Source organism: Arctopsyche grandis, chromosome 7, assembly GCF_051622035.1.
Source record: "Arctopsyche grandis isolate Sample6627 chromosome 7, ASM5162203v2, whole genome shotgun sequence".
Classification (NCBI taxonomy): Eukaryota; Metazoa; Arthropoda; class Insecta; order Trichoptera; family Hydropsychidae; genus Arctopsyche; species Arctopsyche grandis.
Window position 1 is genome coordinate 29,704,819 of NC_135361.1, and position 16,867 is coordinate 29,721,685.

The window sequence follows — 16,867 nt, forward strand, 5'->3', positions numbered from 1 at the left end:
CGAAGGTATTCTTTTATGATTACGTCATTTAATAATGCGTACGTTCAATTCGGCAGAGTAGGAAAATGCGGTTCGAAAATTTAAATTTGTGTTCTTTTGATCATCCCGATGACTCTGCAAAATATTTTAATAACAATAATAATAATAACAAACTCGAAATTCGTTCGTTTTCTACCGTACTAGGAAAATTCGATTATGCTTTGCAATTTTCCCCACTCTAAGTGAAAATTCAACGCGGAAAATTATCAATTATGAATTTCTTTACCCCATCACTCGTTTTATTCTCGAAACCGGTATAAAGAAAATGAACATTATAAACAATTACATATAATATTAATAAGTATGTATGTATATAATTTCCATTTTTTTTTTTTTACATTGGATGGCTTGACAGAAAGACCCTAACGCGCCTTCCTGGACAATTAATTACAAACAATGCAGCATTTTATTATTATATAAATCACTGTATTTCTAGAAGCTGAAGAGCACGAAATAACAATTAATTAATTAATTAATTTAAAGAATTAATCCATTGAGACATCTATGTATTAAGATTTTGTACATAATTTTTACAAATTGTACATATAATAAATACAGAAGATTTGTGAAAACAGGAAAGATGATTTTTGCCAATTGTGAGGAACCATTTCAACAATGATCAGATAAAATTGGCAAACTCTGATAAGAAACGATCGATTTGGAGGGACAAATACCCCCAAATCTAACCAGCAGTATGGGGGATCGAACCCACTGATCACTTGGTGCTAAACATACACGCTACCATTTAGCCATACTGCTGTTCCAATTGTTCCAGATTAGATCACAATCCTAAGGGCGCAGACATACAGAGTGGTATGCGGTACGTGCATTTTTAAGATAAAAACGTTAGCACGCCTGATCTATGCCATGGCAATCCAGAAACTCACCCTCTGAAGTGTTTTTTGTGATATATTTTCCTTGTTTTGACGTACATCGATTATACAGTGATCACTAATGATGATTTATTCCCATATTTGAAGAAATATAAAAGAAGCTTGTCAAAATAATAAAATCGTATGAATTTAACAATGACATGAGGATACGCGGCGTTGACTAGTGGTTAGCATATTATGCTTTCATCTTTGTGTTTGTGACTCCAGGTAGTCGATCTTATCCGACGTTATCAATTTTTCTGATTTTCATTGAAACGGTTGCTGTAAAATTAGCATCTCCTTTCCCATTTCTCTTATTGATCTCAAGTTATTCAGCGTCTTGAGGTTCGCCAATTTGATTATAAAATGCTGCAAAAATTTCTCCACACATAGATGTCACTTTGGATGTTTGTATGAATTCGCATTGTATAAAATGCTAATGATTGTATTGATTGTATTATATCTGTTTAAGTGCCGTCGTCACTTTGGGATTTTACATCTGTAAAGGCGAGTGTTCATGTTCGATGCGTGCGATGAAAGAAAATAAAAAAAATAATCATAGCAATAAATAAAACGCCCATCACAGTTGGCGTCTACCTAGGCAAGCCGTGCCGTACGATTCGGTATTTTATCCGGCATGCATGTGAATTTGCATCAACAAGTTTCACTTTTGATTTTTAAATGCTTTTTATTATTACTAAATTATGTTCACAATACATCTTATATATATTTTAATAGCTACTGATCTACTGGCCATTTTCTATTTTACAATTTTAATTTAATTTTGTTAGTAATCATAGTATTATATTATTATAATGTTAATATGTACAGCGTAATAGGAAAAAGAGCTCAAAAACCTATTTACAATTCTTATAAATGCTCATAATATATATAATACATAATATTAATTAAAGACTCTCTAAAGTCGATGACCGATTCGATATTTTATCCGGCATGCATGTAGATTTGCATCAACAAGTGTCACTTAAACCGGGTGTAGAGTATAATATACGGTCGATTCTGTTTATTTTTATTTACCCAACCAAACGCTTCAACCTAGTCTCGATGATATTAAGTTTAGCTCAATTATTCCACGGCTGAAGTGCAAGCAAATAAATTTCATGGTTGGAGTGCAAAACAATTTCCAGTATAAATACTCGGGCACTAAAACAGGACACGAAATTGTCAAAATTTGGCCGAAGCGAGGGTTTTCGACGAGCGAATCGTCAACACGGCAACGAGTGGGTTAAAAAACAATATTTTTCCACGAGGGGCGGATTCCCACGGGGGCTCGGCAGGGGCCTTGACGACAGACGAGGATCCAATCGACCGCTCCATGGATTGAAGAGCACTCGTGATGGATCGGCATTCGGTTAACAGTCGTGTGTGTGTGTGTGTGTGTGTGTATGTTTGTATATATTGAACCCACGTGTCAGTTGTGTTCATCTTTTTTACACGTGCACATAACTATACATGTGTAAGTACATACATACGTATATGCGATGTGGTTGTGAAAATTTGGAAAATCGACATTTTTAATTGATTGATTGGGATTGAACAAAAATATACCATTAAAAATTTTGAAGCAACTGAATTCATATATGTACATACATACATGCAAATGATATAATGGTTTTCTTTTATATAAAAAAAACTTCCACTTAGCGTATCATAATGTGCCGAAATAATTATTTTATTTAGCATCTAGGAATCCACATAGACTCGAGACTGATTTTTAAGGTGAATACGCTGAATACATCATTAATAAGCTTATTGTAAAAAACTAAATGTATGTAAGCTTATTGTAAATCATATATTAACAATTAGATACAACATAACTTATTATTGAATACTTATCTCGCAGATAAAACCCAGTGAAGAGATATACTTTTAGCCGTGAAATGTCAAATCTGACATATTTGGCCAAAAATCAATATATGTATATATCGTGTATTACCCTACAAGAAGCTACACGCCAAATTTTAAATTTATATATACATATGAGAGTTAAAACTATAAATATTTATATATTAGAGATAACGAGAACCAATAGAGCAAATTTCATAAAATATAGAGTGAATTATAGGCGTTTAAACAATTAAAATCTTATATCGCCATATCAAGGCGAACAGGTTGGAAGATACGGGACGAACGCTTAGAAGATTTACTTTCCGCGTGTTTAAAACGCGTTGTATACGATATTTTATCTCCAACGTAATGGCAGACGATACATTAACGTGTGTTGATGACCTAAATGAGCAATATGGCAAAGTATGAAAACGATCGGATAAGAGATAAAAATGACTACTGACACGAAAGCCATGTGAAACGTAAAGGAGGTATGTAAAAAAATGACTAGAAAAGTTGGTGTCTTATGTACATATGTTAGGTTAAGAAATATTTCAAGGTGGAAACGGTAAAATTTTAATCTACAATACAATTATATTGCCATACGTGGTTTATTGTGCCACTGTGCTTAACATGTTTAATAGCCAAGATTTAGGAAAGATACAAAAAATACAAAATAAAGATGTGAGAGGTATTTTGAATGTTGGTAGATTAAAAAGTATTAAAAGCATGTTAGATAAATTGGGATGGGTGAGTATTAGAATTAGTCTTTTGTATACATATATGTAAGTTAGATCATAAGTTATTACCTAAGTATTTCAAGGATTATACAATAAGGAATAGAGATATACATAGTTATTATACTAGAAATAAGAACAATTTAGTTGTAGGTAGAGTAAGAAAAAATAAGAGAGCTGGTGGTGTTTTTCACAGGGTGTGCTCATGTAAAATGCCCTCCCTGAGTGCTTCAGGTCTTCTAAGACCGTGGATACATTCTTGCGAGGTGTGAGGAGACACAAATGTGAAGGACAGTGCATATCAATTTCTACATAAAATTTTAGAGTTTAGTAATTAAGAATGTGTTCTTTTAAATTAGCTACATAGCTAAAATTATATATGTAAATAAATAAATAGCACTAGCTGAACCCGGTATGCGTTGCAGTGCATAAGGCATGCAATTCCCGCTAAATTTCCCGTTTCAAGTGATGGTTGGAGCTCTACTAACGTTTCTTCAAAGCCGTGTCGTCAAAAACCAACAACACATTTCCTTGACTACACAATGGCGCTTCAAACTTTCACGTCAGTAAAATCGTATTTACGAATATTATTATTAAGAGGTTTTTATTTCACAGTAAGCTTCCCGGACATGCATACAACAAATTCTGAAAGTTTAGAAGCCTATACGAGACAGACAGACAGACAAACAAACAGACATTCAATTTTATGTATGTATATATGTACATAGATTTAACTTACGTGTGAAGAAGATTTATAATCTGAAATTTTGATGTAAGACATGATATGGAATTCGTTTTCAGGCAATAATCCGAAGGTCAAAATTTTTCGATAACTTTTCGCCATACAAAATCGATCAATGTGAAATTTGACTATTAGAAAGTTCTTAAATTATTGATAAACAACTTATTAATTTGAAATTAATCCAAAAAAAGTGAACCACCACCATCTTGGAGATCTCGCCGTTTCTAGAAATTACGCGATCGTTGAATTTCGAATGATTTGAAATGATTTTTTGATAACTTGTATAGTGTGTGGTGTTTTTAAGATTGAACATGTGTTGATTTTATTTTTATTTTGTACATTGTAAATGTGCCTTGGCAGATTGACCCAATGTGACACCTATAGTCAGATTTTTTTGTACATAAGTATTAACAATTCTAAACACCACAATTATTATTATATATACAATACAATAGATTCATCTATGGACATTCGGTATAATCAAAAAATCGAAAAAAAATTACATAATATGTAGGTAGCATATTTATGCTAGAAACTCAAATTTGTTGAACCGGTTTATTGAATCCGTCACAACAATTAATCTAGATAACACTGGGCAACAAAAAATCACGTTATTTATTTATAACAATATGTTTTTCATCAACATTTTTTGCTGGTTTGCTCTCGTTTACGAGATATGGCACGATGACGCAGGGAGGCTTATCTGATGTTGAGAATGGCCTCAGAGTAAATTACATTTGAAACGCGATCCAACCTTTATTGTTTCAAAAGTTGAAATAATTGATGTTTTATAAGCTGTTTCAAAATTGAAACAGCTGATGCCCACCCAATCTAAGGCAAATTAATTTAGTATAAATAAATTATTTCTTATATTTTATATATTCAATAACCAAGATATTCTAAAAAAATAGTTAAATCAGAATCAAAACTCAAATTTAGATAAAATAAAATTTAGTTCAATATGGAAAATAGTAAATATCGTAGGTACGAAAAAAAGGGGGGATAGTTTAGTATCATCGTTAATATTGCTTATGGTAATCCACATACCTAGGTATTCGGACACGTATTTAATTGTGGAAAAATTGCGAATTTTCCTCGAGGAGTGAAATTTGAGTCGATGAAAAGCGGCGATTAAATATACATCTTACGTTCGAAGGCTACGTGCTAATCTCGCACTAATGGCCCTTTCAACGCGCACAAAAATAAGCTCTGCAGGGTTCGTTATCGTCTGAGGGGTTGTTGCCAGACAGGATAAACATAACTGGGGAAAAGGAAAACAGCCCCGTTAGAGTAAAGAGCCGCCGAAAAATTGTAAGGCGTCTGAAAATAGCCGCTTTTCCAAATCGCTAATGATCCGCCCCCTGTTATTGTATCGATTACGCAATTTTTTTCTGCGCCTTTTTGTGCTCTGCAGCAAACTTGATACCATCTCCATACGTTCGAGACGGCGATTCCCAACCAGATTTCGTATTTGAATGAAAAGCTAATGGAAAATAAAAACATGAAAAAGAAGGAAAATTATTTTTCAACAGCGTCTTCGATCCAATCAGTCTAATATACGCAAAAATTCGTCGGATCAACAATACTATGACGGTCGTCTTATCATTTAATAATAATACTGCGATGTATAATATAAAATATATTATTAAGCTATTATAAAATCTTGTTTACTTTATCTATGTACGTAGTAACGATATATGAAGTTTTGTGATCATGAGAAAAATCAAACCCGAGATTCAAACTCAAAATCTACTGATCACATTTTCTTGATCTAGAAAAAATGTGTCTGTATATTTTGGGGATTTTTCTAAAGGCTTTTTTTCTATCCAACTGAAGTATCGGTTACTTAAATTCTTATCGATACGAAGTTAATTTTTTCAATGGAAATGATACCTCCCCTTTTATGTTTTTGAATTCAATTATTTCCCAAACCGCTAACCGAATCAGGCTAAGATTTTTTATGTGTGAAATAAATTATTAATTTTATTTTTTAAATATTTTTACCACAGCCGGAAGTAGTACTCTTACTCTAGACAATCGAGATTTCTTATGTTTTTCTCAGAAACCTTTTGGCTTATTGAACAGAAATTTCATATCTAAAACATTTTTAACTCATTCGAAATTATTTAGTATTTGTATTAATTTAATAATTCTTGTATTAATTTGACGAAAATAAAATAAAATCATTAAGTTTAATAAAATTGAATTCCTCTTAGAAAAGTCAAAAATATAGTGACCATCCGATCTTTTCCACACTCCTTAACATATGGATGGTGCCATTGACATTTGTCACGTCTCTCTTCATTCTCTGCACCACTTCCTAAGTTATGGAGGTCGCGACCATTTAGAAAGGTTGAGTGAGTGTTTTTAATTATGATTTTATTATGATTTCATGTTTTATTTAGTTATCTTTTCCTTATTTAATTTGTATATTTGTATATATAATTTGTATCTTTTCCTTTTGTACTTCTTAATCTTTTTAGCACACTCGTCACTTTGGAGCAATCTGTTAGACGAGTGTGCTTGATTAATTTATTTTGTAAAATAAAATTAAAATATTAAGCTGAAAATTTATAATTGTATTCTTTATGTACTAACTTAGAGTTGATGAGGTTTTGGTCAGAATTCATAAACTTGAAGTAGTAATTTTTTTTTAAACAATATTCCTTTATTTTATTTCTACTTTATTCGAAATTATTTTTATCTTCTTGATATTTAATGTGAATTATATTTATAGTGATTTTAAGTAATAAAAAAATTTGAACAAAATCCGACAACCGGAAGTAGGAGTAACTTTGGTTTAATGTAAAATTCCTTACATTTGCGCCAAATTTGTATCCAAAATTCTTTCATAGCCTGTAAGTGTGAACGTGGATCAACATTCGATAATATTTATATCTATTTATTTAAAGTTGTAGACCAACAGGAATTTCTAATGCGCCACAATGGTCAAAAATATAACAGAAAAGAAACAAAATAATAACTAAAGAAATTAGACATAACAAAAGTAAAACATACATATATATATATATATACACAAACAACACATTTAACACAATCATAAAAATAATAAGCTATATAATAGCGGATAATAATAATAATTTCAAATTAAAAAAAAAAACAACAAAGAAGGGAATGTATTATAAAAGAAAAAAAGAGAAAGAAAAATAAATACAAACATATTTACATATATTACACAGACAAAAATAAATTTATACATAATCATAAAAAGCAGATAACTTAAAAAAATCAAATATAACATAAGGAATGTCTTGCACCTACAGCCAGTTCCAATAAATAAAATCCAACTGCAAATACAAAAAACATCTCTGTGAGGCCCAAATGGATGAGAGTAAATCAAAATTCCACTCACAAATCACAATCAATCATGAAAGCAATGATGAGCGCAGACTACCAGATAAATAGGTTGGAATAATATCCAACAATTTACGCTCACTAAGATTGATAACACTACATTCAGACTCAGTAGTAACGATTTCACACATAATTGAACATGCATGTACATCATATATGAAATTATCGAATTTTGTTTATTATCCTTCTTATATTCCTCAAATACATAGATAAAGTCATAGGTTGGTCACATCCGAATTTTTCATAATACAGTTTACATTTTACACTTAATGTTTATGATAATTTTTCATATATGGAATTTGTATGGGGAAATATCTACATATGTATGTAGAAATGTAATGAACTCCATCCAAACCCCTAGGACTGCACGCTAGATTTTTCCTGTCGGGAAAACCCCCCGGGAAAACGTTCCGTTTCCGGTAATGCTCCGGCTGACAGACGGGAGGATAGCTCGCAATCGAAGAATCGCGCCACTTGGTTTTTCCACACGGAATTTTCCAGCCCCACGACAATATTTCCCCTGGTCGCACGATTGTGGCACGTCATTCAACCGACAAATTGTCCGCATCTCTCACATCTACAGCGCCGTCGAATTTGACGACAATCTATAAATTCACATAACTAAAACGAATCGTTCGTTGCATCGAAACAAATTGAAAACCACTCCAATATCTTACGTCGGCTATTATTATTTTTATTACCGACATCCATTGCACTGTTATGCGAACGGGTTCGGTTCACTGTTGGTAACTCGCGGCACACTCATAACCTATTCATCGTACGGTGGATATTGAATTTCAAGTTATTTTTCTTTGCTTTATTTTCACGTGTTCGTTTCATCCCTGTTCGACGGGACCATGTCGAGATTTTTCGCGTGGATTTGAGGCTTACAAGCGGAAAAATTCTTGCTTTCGACATGTCGACATTTTTTTCCATACGATCGAGTTTCGTTCGAAATATGTATGTATTATATATATAGTGAATATATACGGCATATATGTTTTTTTATTGTGAAAAGAAAATATTTCGACAAATAAAAAAAAGTCTTCAAGAGCATTTCAGAAATACTTATTCCAATAATTACACTATTCGACAAATGACGACTTTTTATTGGTAACTGGCTTACCTCGATAAAATAAAAGAATTTTTGTTATTAATCCACAAGAATAGTCGAAATATGATTTTTCTAAGTGGAATTTTATTTAATTCTCATATAAAGAAAATTTAATATATTATCCCTATTAATTCAATTCAGATTCGTGTAAATACGAGTAAATACTAGTACGAGCTTTTAGCTCGCAATTTTACCGATTTAAAATTCAGCACACTTCCAATTAACCCTTTTAAACAGAAACAAAAAATAGTATGACCAGAAAACTATCCCAATAAACATGTTTCAGTAGAAAATACTCAATATAAAATAGTATTAACAGTGAGAAAAAATCCCAAGTGAAAATACGTACTTTTGACTTTTGATTTAAACTGGACGACTACTTAGAGAGATTTGAAAGCAGAAAAGTACTACAAATGAAATATAAAATACCCAACCATAGATTCCAATATTCATTTTGAACAGGAAATTGACAATTTTTGAGACAACGACCAAACAACACGAAGATATAGAAAAATCACGCGATTAAAAAAACACATATATCTCCGAATGTCAAGCCAATCACATTTTTTATTACCAGATTCGTACATATTTACTGGGAATAGATCTATAAGAAAAGTCATATCTCGTCTCTGAACCATTTTTCATGTCGAACAGTGTTATTTTTATACAGTAAAATTATCAATACTGGGTAATTAAATTATTTTTTAATTTAATATAATTTGAATAACTGAAAATTTCACATGTTTATAATTTTAAGCAAACGTTCACTAATGAACGTCCCGTAAGAATTTTCCCAGCGGTTAACTTCAAAGATATTTTGATCCTCCAACGGAATATTTTTAATTGGAGATTAAAGCAAGATAGATATGAATCTTTGATAATAAAAGGATAATATGACCAATATCCATTGAAAACAATACCACAAGCATTCACTCTACGTTGAATTATATTTTTTGTATTACTAGGAAAATACCTTATTTAAATACATATATATCTAGCTTAAAATATTTCAACCTAATCCATATACTCAAACTAATCTCTATAACATTTCATAAATATATATGTTCATATACAAATATCGTTCTATTTATTATTATTAATTTATCAGCTGAACAAAAGAAAATTTCGCGATCTTATATATGTACATATGTATATGTATGTATGTATGTTATAAGATATGTTAACTTTTATACACATGCGAGCACTCATTTCTAATGTAGGCATTGAAAGTTTTTCCACTTTAAAAGTTTCACAAAGTATGTGGATATCATCGAGGCGGAAAATTTATATTAAATTGCGGAAAATTCACTTCCCACGCGAGCTCATCTCCGAACCAACACGACGTAAAAAATATTCGACAGCGTACACAAATTCGAAAGATGACTCGGCTAATTGATAATTTTGTATTATTTGAACTCGATATTTTTCCCAAATATGTGTAGTATTTCAAGCAGTAACAACGTTTTTAAAATTATTGACTTAAGTATTTAATTCCCACCAAACCCTATATACAAGTTTAATAAAGCAATACTCATTTTCAAGTCTTGGTTTCGTTCAATTTTCCCTGATGGTAAAAATACGAAAATCCCATCGAAAAGAATGGTCTTTTTCTGATGGTTCATCTTATCATTGTGTAATGTTTCAGTTCGGTGGCGTAGAACTCTTCGCTCATCGTGTGATCGATCAGCTTCAATACTTCCAATGTTTTGTACAAAAATATCATCAGCTTGAAAGCCTGATGAGATACAATCTGTATGTATACGAGAAAATTTAATAAATGCGATGAATACGAGAACCCTTGAAAATTTAGATTTGGAAATATTACACTAATACTTATTATTTGAGATTGCAATTTTCTTATTGCGTCATATTAACATTATTTAGGCTTAACTTATTTTAATAAAATATAATCAAATTACATATGTTTATACTCGCACAAATATATTGTGATAAAAACGTACATATTCTTGTTCTTCATACAAAAACCCAAATAATACAAACATACAAACATATATCATTAATGTGAAATACGAGTCACGAAAGTCGTTTTTATCAAAGGTATTTTTTTACATTCCAATTACGCTACACGTCTGCACATCTTCTTTTTTTATATGTATGTATATTAAAACTTCTTCTGAAAGAATAGATTACATTTCGAATCATAAAAAATGAGGATTCGTATACAATTTGCGGATTTCATTTGTATGACATGATACTATATTTGTATGTTTTGAATGAGGTGTCATTTTTAAAACTTTTATTCAAAGTCAAATTCAAAGATATACGCATCGATCTACTGAATAAAGTTATCATTTAACTGAAGAACATTCGAATAAATAAAAATAATGCCGAGAAAGCTCGTGAAAAAGAACAATACTAGAGACATCTGTACAAATTTTTGTACAGACTTACATATGCTCGTTATTAAAACCTATTTCTTGTATACAGTAGAGCCTCGATTATCCGGATTGTTAAAAACAAAAACAAATTTTACGATTTTGCTGCTTTGAAATGCATACTATAAAAATTCGAAAATAAGACGGAAATGAGTCAGTTGTCTTCAATTCAATACTCAAATGATGTTTGTCTATTGGAAATTTCATCGCGATTTAAATATTTATTTTTAATATCACCAATATAGAAAAGAAAATGTGTTGTATTATCATTAAAAGGCAAATTAGATATAATCAATTCTTTAAAAATCAGTGTCTTAGGTCGTTTTTTGTCAAATTAATATGGTGTTGGAACGTCAACGATCTCGGATATAAAAAACAAAGTGAAAAAAATATGAAGTTTACTGATTCTTTAATGTGAGAAAGTGGAAGCTCAGAGCATAAGGTTATGAAAAAATCAGGATATGAAGAAGTCAAAGTGTATTTTTATGTGGTTCATTTAAAGACGATCGTCTGGACAGCCATTATCTGGTCCATTATTGTATGAAAAGTATTCGCAATTTGTCAGCTTCAAAAAGAACAGCTAACTAAGTCGAATATCTTAATAAAGAATAATTTAAAATTGATCTTCATATTATTATATACAAATATAAATTATTCATACTGAATGTACACGTCTTTTCCTGTCAATCGTGATTTTTTCGTTATCCTGATTTTTCTCTATTCGGACTACCTACATCACCAATTAGTCCAGATAATCGAGGTTCTACTGTTTATTATTTCATATATATACATATATTTATACACCCCATACTAGAAAAACGTTGGTAAATTGGAATTTTTTCAAGCCTTAATCAAAACAAAGGATTAATCACTCTAAATACCTTAATGCAAATCTTGACGAGTCTTTCAAGATCCATTTTCCAGCTCCGTTTGGTCGTTAACGGTCTATGAAAATACCATGTATTTATTTTTATTACACAGTTCGTACACTATTGTATGCATAGGCATGAGTACGTATCGTCAGAGAGCTTTGAAGTTTTTCTCCAGAACAAATAAGAGCTTTAGGCATTTTATAGGTCCTGAGCTGAATTCATAATTGAGGCCCATAGGCGTCGAGTGCTACCAAAAAAAATATATATATACAAAACATTAAAAAATAACAAAAACAAAAACGAAGAATTGAAATTTAACGAGCCAACTTTAACAGCCTTATGCTAATGTCTCGCAAAACGCCGCTTTTCGAAGATACACACACCCATAAGCAAAGAACGAAATTATTATCATAGTTATCCCATTGTGTGATATTAATATCGAAGTTCGAACAATAACACAACTGTCTCGAAGTATGACTTTTGAATGCGGGGAAATTCGGTATCGCTTTTTGTTCTGCGAAACTTTAAAACGTTCGCTTTTGAAATGCTAAAATCACGTCCAAATAAATACATATATAATGTGTAGAATATTATCATTCTATTCCATGTTTGTTAGCTTCTTTCTTAATTGAAATTATATTTTTACAAATTCCATTACAATTATGAACATGAAAATATGAGAATTCGCTGTTGATCTTTTGTTCAATTAGTAATAATTAATTAAATGAAAAGATAATTGATATAAATTTCAAACAACGTCGCAATATAATTATTTTTAATTTGAAATATTATTTTGGAAGCTACCCCAAACGAATTAGCGGAAAAATTCCTTTTTATATGTACATATGTATGTATATGTATGTAAAATATTCCGAAACTCGACGTTTAATTGAAACAAATTATTCTATTATAAATGTGTGGAACATATTATATATTTATGAACATATGCTTAAAATTTCCATTAGGATAATTAAAACAAATTTAATTCCCTTTATGTACGTTCATAGATGTTAAATAAAAAAAAATAAACTCAGACGTTTCGTTCCTTTTCATGAAAATAAAGTCGAAAAATTTTCATCAAAATTTTTTATCTTCACCGATAGATGCCTCTTTAGCATTTCCTCGAGCAATAAAAATTGTTTTAAAAACTTTAATTTTGTTTCAATAGATGTCTATTTACATACAACGTTTTTGTTTTACGAATTATTTAAATTATTTATTTTCAAAATATATCACAACCATTTTATAACAATAATATGCTCAATACTTACGTATTAGTATGAACTTTCTAAATATGAGATCAACTCAATCTAAAAATACAATGAAATTTTACTTTTTACTTTATCTATGTACGCAGTAACAATAGATGAAGTTTTGTGATCATAAGAAAATTCAAGCTCAGGATCCATCATTCATCACGTTTTCATTATTTTGAAAAAATGTTTGTGTCTGTGGATTTTTTGAACTCCGTTAGTCCTATCAAACTAAAAATTACCGAAATTCTTTGCGATACGATGTAAATTTCTTTCAATTTTTTTAAATTTGACCTGAAATGGTACATCCCTTTAATACATAGGTGTCCTCTTTTTTTTAAGATTTTGAATTAAAATATCTCCCAAGCCGCTAACCGAATCAAACAATATTTTTACATATAATAGTAATTACACTGAGCAACAAAAAATCACATTTTTGAGTTACCAGAGCGAAGACTAACCAATCTTTACTAAGTTTGACCAACTGAATTCGAATATGATAATGATTTTTGTTGGTTAGTGATCGTTTACGAGATATGAGCGTTTAAAAAAATGCACGATTTTTACAGTTTTTTGGCTTTTGCGGTCTTTAAAACTCAAAATCTAGTATTGTCGTGCTCAATGTGAGTATTGGAATCAATAGTCAGATGTTTTTTCTATTGATTGTGATTTTTTTATTGTTTTAAAATACTGATACTACGGATTTTTTCTCTGTGTTATATTGTATCAATGTGAACATTTATAATTTTATTCTGTGTGTTCTAAATTAGAGTTTTTAAGGATTTGGTCAGAATTCGTAAACCGGAAGAAGTAATTTTTTTTAAAACAATATTTCATAATTTTATTTTGACCTTTTAAATTATATTTATCTTTTTGATATTTAAAGTGTATAATATATATATATATATAGTGAATTTAATTAATAATAAAAAATTGAACAAAATCCGACAACCGGAAGTAGAACTTTTGTCTTGTGCGAGTTTACCTACATTTACGCTCAATTTGTATCAAAAAAAATATGTGAACGTGTATGTACATATGTTTAATTATCGAATTTTGTATTGTGACCTTTTTATATTCCTCAAATACATACATAGATAAAGTCATGGGTTGGCCACATCCGAATTTTTTATTATGCTTTTGTGAAACATATACAAAAGTGCGTACGAAAGTGCTCTCACAGCACGTGAACGTGTATGAACGTATGTTTCATTATCGAATTTTGTTTTTTATACCTATTATATTTCTCAAATACATAGATTAAGTCGTGGGTTGGATTTTTTTTATAATTGTCATCAAATCAAAATGTAAATTTTTCTATACATGTGGTATTATAAATAAATAATGCTTACATGTGAATTATCTCCGTGAGTTAAATTAAATCTCCTACCTTCACTGCAACCTAAAATTTTAATACGATATTTTAATTAACATCCATATATTATTATGAAGGTATATACTAATTAGTTTTACAGCATAATAAAACAATGTAAAAAGTACCATATATATGTAGTCTCCATAACAATAGTTAAGCGCCTTTGCCAATCATCTTCTTCGATATACATTTAAAGATTGCACATTATTTAAACAAACACTGATATTTATTTTCGATATCGCTTAATTATTTTTAAAATTCAAATTCACTTCAGGAAAAACAATTGAATTTTTTTTTACACGCGAAGGAAAATTTCAACACAACTAAATAGTTCAAATTACTATAATAAAACACGCACTGAATTCAATTTGTGTCACAATACGCAAATTATCACTAGTAACCAATGCGAATGATGATTTTTCATTGATATCATTGTATTGATTATCATTTTTTTATCACTAATTTAAACTTTAATTATTCGCGCACAACTTTTGCCTAGTGTGAGGCTCATCCATTATTTGTCGACTGAAATAGAATAAAAATAAACAAGTGAATTAAATTTATTATGTTCAAATGAACTTACATAAATTTGAAATCTATATGTTTTGGCGCTTTCATATTGTTTGAATATATTTCACAAAATCATAATAAAATATAATATTGTATTTCAGCTACTTTATTACTACTACATACATACAATATTTTATAAATCTCGCTTTTCTTGTTTTTTCAACCATGGATGTGGATCTAGGGCAGTGGTTCTCAAGTGCGACCACTAGTGGATTTTACTGCGGCCACTTAATAGTAAATAATACGAATATTTTTAAAAAAATAAATATATTTTAAAAATTACAAAAAAGTAACTTAACAATAATATTATAGAAACCATGCTCATCATTGACAAACTAAAATTATAGCGAAAAGCCTTGTGACAGAAGTTGAAAATGACAATTTCTCAATTTTATCTTCTGTTAGTGATTTCATAGATAAGATGACAGAAATAACTTCAAAATTAAAATTAAAACTTAAAATAATAGAGTGTCTTAAATCTCTGAATCTGGAACTTGATAAAAGGTTCGAAGAATTGAATATTTTAAAAACTGTTTCTTTTGTATCTTCCCCTTATATTATGATGACAAATGAAAATTTCATAGTACTACAAAATAGATTAAAATCATTTTCAGTATTGAGATTAATTAACTGGGCTAACGTAATATATGCATTATTAGAAATTAGTCATGATCAAGTACTTAATAACTAAAGCCCGGACCCAGAGGGTGCCGCGTATTGTTCAAATATTGTAAATGCATTGTTTAAGGTTTGCCGAACCTTTTTTTACAAAGGATTTACAACAATGGAACAATGAGCGGCACCTTGGCTATCCTACCTCTATTAATAACCATTTTAATAACATTTCGGATCAAAAATTTTGGTCGGAAATATACGTTGACAATGAAACAAACCAATATACAGATTTGGCAACAATTGCTTTATTAATATTGTCTATTTTTCCCACTACCGTATATTGCGAAAGATCATTCAGTGTAATGCACTTTATTAAAAACAAATTTAGAAACCAGCTGACAAACTTAGAAGCAGCAATGCGGCTTGTATTGGAAGAAAGGAGTATTGAGCAATTTCCATTTGCATTATTTTTAAATAAATAGATACCAAAATGTTAAAAAAAAAAATATTTTATGAATAAATTGATCCACTTTTTTTTGTAACTTTAATTTATTTGATTAAATTTGGTGTGGTCACCAGACATTTCCATGGGACCACTATTATCACCTGTGCGGCCACGGTAAAATTTCGCCTGAGAGCCACTGATCTAGGGTGAGATTGAGATTCGAGCATTTTTTTTGCATTTCCATAACTAAGGGAGGATCGGTACTTCTGAACAATGAAAGGTCAATGCAGCTATCAAAAACCGGGACATTTGGATGTCCCGAAAGGTGCTTTCGGGACGCCGGGATCAGAAGCGTGAAACCGGGACAATCCCAGAATACCGGGACGCCTGGTAGCCCTATCCTGGATACGGGTGACCGTGAAAAAGTCGAAAATATTCGTTTATCATGCATACATATGAATAACTGTTAGTATATATACATATACATATGTATATATACATAGCCAGCAGTTTGGCTTAGTGGTAGCGTATATATTTAGCACCACTGAGGTCAAAGGTTCGAGTCCTCGCCTGGTTAGATTTTGGGGGCTTTGTGACTCCAAATCGATCGTTTC